General features: G+C 36.3%; 1 long non-coding RNA gene across 1 annotated transcript in view; it reads right to left on the reverse strand.

Moving 5' to 3' along the window:
- The window catches only part of LOC140003470 (uncharacterized), a 68451-nt gene extending 63845 nt beyond the window's left edge, over positions 1–4606 (reverse strand). The window contains exon 1 of the long non-coding RNA XR_011812219.1: positions 3551–4606. This is a non-coding gene — a long non-coding RNA (uncharacterized lncRNA). The remainder of the gene's footprint in view (positions 1–3550) is intronic.
- Positions 4607–6530: the final 1924 nt, after the last annotated feature.

Consider the following 6530-nt stretch of genomic DNA (forward strand, 5'->3'; position numbering starts at 1 on the left):
AACTCGGTGAGATGAGCAGAACAGAAGCTAATCGATATCTATTTCCTTCTCACCAATGATATCACCAGTGAGAGCTCCTTTGCATATACCACTTAAAAAGGCCAGATTAAGTGGCTGAGAAGATCTTTTTCTCTTGCTCATTCTACAGTTGTAGCAACTTTAAGAAAGTGAGCAAACAGTATTTAGGACATACATGGTAGCATCAGAATAGACAAAAATTACCATCACTGTCTCCTCACTGGCAATTTACACGTGGGAATATATATATACACACACACACACTGAGTCAATGTAATATATACATTAACCAAGGGAATAAGGCAGAAAGACCTCAATGAGAACTGATCTTTCAGAGACCTTTAGAGTCGGTGATAAAGACTAATATGCTGGTATCATCAGTTTTGACACCCTTGCAAATTCAGTATTATCAGTTTTATATACAAACTAACACTGTAAACACTTCAGTGTATCACCTTTAGCATTACACATATGATTATTCTTCTGGTAACTTTATGAAATATGACCCCATACTTATTTCACATAGCAAAACACCAGAACAAGAGAAGTGAGTCCAAGGACCGCAATTATTCCAATAGGTAACTTTCAAAAATAAAAATTGCTTTCCTGCCTTATTTCCAACAATATAAAGTCAAGTCTGCTGAAGACAATAATATAAAAGCATTATTTTAATTGCTATCGGTACATAACCAAAAGATTTCAAAACACTTTGTTTTCTGAATATTGGGCGCCATGTTGTGTGATTGCCACTTCTCTTAGTTTCCCAATATTTGCTTTATTCTGTTAAAACCAGTGAATGTTTTTAGCAAAGAAGAGACCACATAAATTTTCATTTGATTGTAATAGCCAGCTTACACTCATTGCCGCAGCATTAAGTACCAATTGCAGAAGCAAAATTTTCAGGGTAAATAACTATGTTGCATCCTGAATTGCTTCTCATCTGATCGAGTTAATCCTTTAACTGAGCAAAATTCTGCCTGAAGCAGAATTGAAAGGGGATGGAAAAACAAAACAAAACAAAAAACAGAAATCACTCTAATCAGAGAGAGGGAGGGAGAGAGACTGGTCATCCAAGGTAATGCCAAAGTCACTCATGGGCAACGCAACACTTTGCACATAATCCAGTTACAAGAAATCAGGCCTCTACTACAGTAGGAATGCTTTGACTGTCAGCGCTTCGGGTCATGTTTTGCTCTAAGCTCCACAGGGCTCACTCCGTCTCATTGGGCTGTATGGAGCTATTAATCTAGTCTTTTATGATGGAGAATTAAAATAAAGCAATGAAAACTAGAAAATTCACATATTCCAAACTGCTTCACAAACTAAGAGGACAGCTGAGTTTAGCTCAACATCTAAAACCATGTCACGATAGATAAAAAGCTGTATGTCCTCCCACCAAGAGTACCAAATATTTCATTACATTTCTCATCCAGCTGCTGTGACTGAACACAGGAATAAAATACAAAGTAGTTTCCATGTTTGAGACATGCAGCTTCTCCTTCTTGATACCTTCAAGTTCAAGGAACTGATCAAACTGGGTAAATACTAATAGAAGTACTATCTAAAACTGAATCATGAACTAAGATTTGTCAAAAGTTGGGAAAAGAAAAAAAAAAGGAAAAAATGGCAATTTGCAAGAGGGCGGGGGGGGGGAGGGAAGGAACTTTGTTTAACATATTCAAAGTCTTCTATTTTTTATGCTAAAACAGAAGTTAATAATCAATAGAAGATGGAGTTTTGTTGCTGTTTCTCATCAGTCCAGAATAAATGGGAGGAAAGAAAAAAAGCTTCAAGTCTGTATGTGCCAACTTCCACACTAATTGCAAGGACTCTGGACTAACAAGGATGAAGTACATACACAAACTCACTTGCTAGATTCCATTTTTATTTGCTATCAAATTCTGTAAGAGCACAATCAAGCATCAAACAATAAAGCAAATTAACGTTCATCTGTAAATTAGCAACTTCCAACATAACTTAATCCCCATGACTGAAAATAAAAATATCACATTTGTTTTTACCCATAGATTGAAATCTTAAAGACTTCTTAGAATCAAGAACATTTCTTTTTTTTTTTTTTTAAGTAAAATTTAAGTGTAAGAAATGTATTCATCCTACTGACAGTTACAGATATTCTTAAAGTTAGTAGAACTAGCAAGACCAGATTTTTTTTTTTTTTAAATCATGAAAGCTCTGATTTTTCAGGAAGTTGTGGAAAAAAAAAAAAAAAAAAAAGAAACTTAACTTCTTAACCATTATTTCAGAAGACTGCTTAAAACAGCAAGATTAATCACTTGAAACAAATATTACAATGATCTGATCTTAAAGAGAGACACCTATCCTGTTCAGCAATTCATTTTGTTACCTAGAGAACTACTCTCTGCAGGCAAATTAATACAAGTATTTGAAGATCTGAAGAACCAGGAATTAAAACACTGAACCCAGCTAGCCTTCCAATGAAGCTCTAACAAAATTGTTCAGTGGAATTTAATTTATTGCTTCTGTGTATAAGCCTCATGTTTAAAGCCAAATAATTCTATAAAACAATATCATATTTATCTAAAATTAAGATTAAAGCTAAACACTGGCTACCGCTCTGGCAATTGAACATTGCTATCTAATTTTAAACAGAGAGCTCTGGGAGTTGTAACAAAACAAGCCTCAGAATTGCCATATAGAATTGCCTATCTGGAGGGCCTAAATAATTGAAGGCCAACTACGAAAGCTGAAAAGATCCTGCTTTTTACTAAGTAACTAGAGCAGCATTTTTTTTCCAATTATACTTCTTGAGATTTATGAAATCTTCAAAACAGGATATTCTCTCATTTAAAGTCATTTTACAAACTCTTTCCAAAGCCATTACCAAACTCATTTAGAGCTCGCAACGCAGCTTGCCACTGTGTTATGACACTGTAAGCACTGCTAACTCACCAACCCTGAAAGAAAAAAACAGGGGAAGAGGCCCTTTATCATCTCTCAGCTTTTTTCTTGATATCAAACTGAAAAAGGCTGTTTTTCAATAAAATAAATAGTTCGATGTTTTTAATATGTTATGGTAGGTACTTAAAAAAAAAAAAAAAAACAACTTTAATTTGAGAGCTCTACTTAGAAAAAGAAATTGTGTGTATGCCTGATGATTACACGTAAGAATAGAAGTTGTGATACCCTTATGGCAGGTGTGGAGTACCATTGCTTTATAAATCTCTCTAGGATGAACAGTTATAAACACAGGCTTTATTGGAAATGCCTCTTTCCATCTTCTTCCTTTGAAGTTAATGGAAGTTTTGATATTCTTTTTAATAGTAGCACAGCTTTCTCCTCATTTAAGACTCCCATTTTACATATACTTGCACATATATAAGTGCAAATACTAAAACCCACAGGACTGTATTCACATCCAACATAAATCCGTCTATCTTAATTACAGAAAAATTACTGAGCAAAGAATCCAGGCTATCTTCTTTATTTTTACTTAACATTTGAACTGATTAAAAAGAGGGAAAAAAAAAAATCAACAGTCAGATTGACTTACCATCTTTTTTTATGCTTCTCATTTTGCTGGGAGACAAAAGTGACAATTACTAAAGTATAATTAGTCTCTTTCAATCTCCAGCTTCCTGATAATAATATATATATATTTTTCAGCAAATCCAAGAAAATACTTCACTTTTTAAGGTTATCTTAAATTAATTTCCAAGTCTCCCAAGTTTAGCAGAGTCTTTGCTATTTCAAGGAAGGCAAGTTTTTGGAGCAACAGGCTGAGGAGCTATGGCCCGTAGCAGCCCTGACTCCTGAGCAGGGTGAGCAGGGCAGGCCTCGCTAGCAGCCTGCTTCAACTGAGAGGCCAGATCAACACGTAAATCCAACGTGTAAAGTAAAGCCAGGGGTGTGAGTCAGAATCAGACCTCACAATAGCAACCAGAGTCAGACACAGGACGGTAACCATTAGGTAGGCCCGTGGTGGCGGTCCAAAACCAGGCCAGGAAGCAGGGATGCTGATAAGGATCAGTAAGGCCCACGGCCAGGCATAGGCAAGGATCTGCCTGCGCTGGAGACCTTCGCTCCTACAACTTAGTTCAGAAAAGGTCTGAAATGCTCCAGGCTGAGTCAAAATGGAGCTCCAAGGCCCATGGCAGGGGGTGAGAGGAAGCCTCAGGTGAAACCGGTCAGGACCCTTGATCTCCTTTAGTGCCCTCAGGTCCCAACAGAAAGAGACCTATTTTCATTTTTGAAGCAGCAGCTGACAACGATAATAGTTTTCCCCAGGGAACAAAAGAAGTAATAGAAGATTTCAAAAGAAATCTATTACCTCACAAAGCCTTATATCTTACATCACACCGTATTTTCTTGTAAATAAACTAGGTAGCTAGTTTTTAGCTGCCTGTAGGTTATACAAGAGAAGTATGTTATTTCAAGAATAACCAAGGCCAATCTGTGAGGGTTGTCAAAATGAATTTCTGTGTACGATTTTTAAAAGCCAGAAATACTGGACTAGATCCTAAGAAATGCTGTGTCTTGGGAGGTTATAAGGAAGCCTTCAGCTTCTGCCACCACCCTCCCTTTATTAACATTTCTGTGTTGAGCTTCCTAAAGTTTCTAGGAATCATTGAATCACACAGAAACTGAATCAGTGTATAAGGCTTCCTGTCTTTTTTTTTTTTTTTTTTTTTTGTAAATACCTTAATATTTTGATTTAATTTATTTTACTCATAGATACACAAGGGTCCTGAGACACTAAGGAGACACGTCTTCCTATAGTTACCTATGTGCGTATGTCTTTAAGTTTTCTGGCTGATGAGACAGAGGTAACCATTTTGTAATACTGTTTTCAGAAGCAGATGTGCACTACCAAGAACAGTCTGAAAGACTAACTAGGCACAAGCAGTCTTCTGGCACAAATGTTAGGGTTACGTTACCCAAATCTGCATCATGGCTTGTAAAGAGGTTTATGATATGATCATGTATCTGACAAACAAAGCCATTTAAAGATAACTATCAAGCATACAGAAGAATATGTTCAGCTTCTAGCCACCCTGATGTAAAAAATAAAATAAAATAAAATAAAATAAAATAAAATAAAATAAAATAAAATAATAAAATAAAATAAAATAAAATAAAATAAAATAAAATAAAATAAAATAAAATAAAATAAAATAAAATAAAATAAGAAATATTTCCACCTCACATTATGGAGCATTGATTAATAATGGTTTATTTTATTTTTCAAATGGAAAAAGTTGTGCCCAGCTAATGGATACTGCAGCATCAATGTTTCTAAACAGTGTGCATAAAAATATCGTGTTAATTGGTGAAAGTCTCGGAATTCCTCTCTCTTGGAAAATATTAGTGTGTGAATCTGACATAGAGAGAAGCTGTCTTTGACAGCCTGTTTCATTTACAGGAGAAACAGAAGGTGTAATGAGCCAACTTCTGAGTGTTTTTACTTTTACTGAAAAGGAAGTTATAAAGTTGTTAAGGGAATTTCTGAAATGTAATTCATTGCCTCTGGATTTTTTTAGAAGTATTTTTCATATATTGTAATCCTTCTGAGTCGTATTTCCCTCCCTTAAGGGTTTCTAAGCTTATCTTATGACCCTCAGTTTCCCAGTGCTACACTGCTGACATTGCTTTTTTTTTTTTTCCTTGTGAGCTCTAGAATATTATTCTAGAAATTTTTAATTATATTTCACACAAATAATGGTGCTGTTTTTATGTTTCTCTGTTCACTGGTAGAGAGGGCTTGATTCTGTTTTCAATTCTTCCTTCAGCTGTGGAGAATCAAGAATCTTTATGTTTCCCAAAGTGGGGACAGTTGCTGCTCAGTCCTCATCTCACTGACAACAATCTGACCTACATGTTTTTCTTGGATTAATGGGCATGTCACAGTAATAAGGATAGAGCATATGGGATGTCAGAAACAAATACATCTTTGTAAAACTGGACGTATAAAACCCATAGGCAGTGTGTATACATTTAACTTTATTCATAAAGAGTCCTGTCACACTCCTCCCCAAGAGGACTTTTGGGTTTACCACTGGAGGCTTCTTTATAGGTTCCAGAGGGCACACTGCTTTCAGGACTACATCCTTAAATTACAAAACTGAATTTGCGCAATCTCATGCACTTATTTCAGACTGAAAATGTCATCCGGCTTGGCCCAGATTTCCTGGGACTGTGAAATAACCTTTGTGCCCACACTGCTCAGCCACTCAGTTTGGCAGCCTTCCAGAAGCCCAAACAGGTTAACTCCCTTAAGACCATGGGGACATGCTGTTTTAGATGTTGCCAGTCTTAAATCAGCTTTACCCATGTTGCCAAAGTTTTGTTGTCAGGGCCTTTGGCTCACCATGGAGCTTAGCCTAAAGCACAATTAGTTCATGCCCTGGGTACAAAGGAGCTGTGGGGGAAAACAGCATTGTGTGCAAGGAAAATGGGAGCGACAGGTGAAAACAGAACAGGAACCGTTGGGCTGTACAGTGAAGGGTAGAATCATAGAATCCTAGAATGGCTTG

Source organism: Anas platyrhynchos, chromosome 12 (genome assembly GCF_047663525.1).
Source record: "Anas platyrhynchos isolate ZD024472 breed Pekin duck chromosome 12, IASCAAS_PekinDuck_T2T, whole genome shotgun sequence".
NCBI classification, from domain to species: domain Eukaryota; kingdom Metazoa; phylum Chordata; class Aves; order Anseriformes; family Anatidae; genus Anas; species Anas platyrhynchos.